Source organism: Triticum dicoccoides, chromosome 7A (genome assembly GCF_002162155.2).
Source record: "Triticum dicoccoides isolate Atlit2015 ecotype Zavitan chromosome 7A, WEW_v2.0, whole genome shotgun sequence".
In the NCBI taxonomy this organism is placed as follows: domain Eukaryota; kingdom Viridiplantae; phylum Streptophyta; class Magnoliopsida; order Poales; family Poaceae; genus Triticum; species Triticum dicoccoides.
The window spans coordinates 7261548-7262637 of record NC_041392.1 but is presented as its reverse complement, the minus strand read 5'-3'; positions in this window follow the sequence as shown (position 1 = coordinate 7262637).

The following is a 1090-nucleotide window of genomic DNA, read 5'->3' as shown; positions in this document are numbered from 1 at the left end:
GGGAGGGAGGGGAGGAGGAGGGGTGGGGGCGGGGGAGGGCAAGCGGCGGCGGCGCGCGGTTAGGAAGCCGGCGGCGGCGCAAGAAACCCTAGGAAGGAACGGGAGCGGGAGCGGGGGGACCGTCGCTCTTGGTTGAGCCCAGAAGTTCGCCTGCGACAAATTTGACGTATATATGACGAGCAGGTTATTACTGTTGTGAATCTTTGCTGCCATTTCATGCAGGGAGGGTCTTGTCCGGAGGGCCCTTGAAAGCTACCTGCGTGCAAGCTCAGCGCTTGTATTCTCTTCCAGGTAAACTAGCGAAGTTACCCGCGCATTTGCGCGGCTAGATTTTATATACTTCTAATGGACCTTACAATCTGATTTTGACTAATATATTTTCATATGAACATGTGTTTGTAATATCATAAATGATAGTAAAATGAGAAAGAGACCACAAAAAAGTAAAATAATTTTTTTTTTAAAATTATTGTTTAGAAATTTTGTAAATTTTGGATGCACACGTTATTCCTGTTATGTGCTTTTATGATTTTCACTGCATATATAGTCCGACAACAAAGGAGGAACTCCTTGGCATACTTTTTTTAAAGCATCTTTCTCACAAAATTACAAACAAATGTTAAATCAAATATCGCTGGCTAAAATCAGAACATTTCACATTTTCTCCGCTTATCTCAGATTTAGTAGCATTGCTATTATACGTTAGTTGATTTGTCTAATATCATCCATCCATATGCTCCAAGATTTATTAAATATTCGACATGATTTTTTGCATCAAAGTATTTAAGTTGATCCACTATGTCTATCTTAGAATACGCTTGCTGTACATGCATCGCATCAGAATACAAATATGAAGTATATACATCCGACAATGCTTTGTTGCTCCGAATCCCATTGGCCTTCCCCAGGATATACTACTTCACAACCATGCTTTAATCCAAATGAAAGAGCAATATCACCATGTAAGATATACTAAATGAGGACTGCTCCCATTGGTACACTGTCACAATTAAATTCGCATGTGCATTAAAGTTCGAAGAACAAATGATAAATAAACGATTCAATAGACCGTAGCTCCTGATGGAAATAT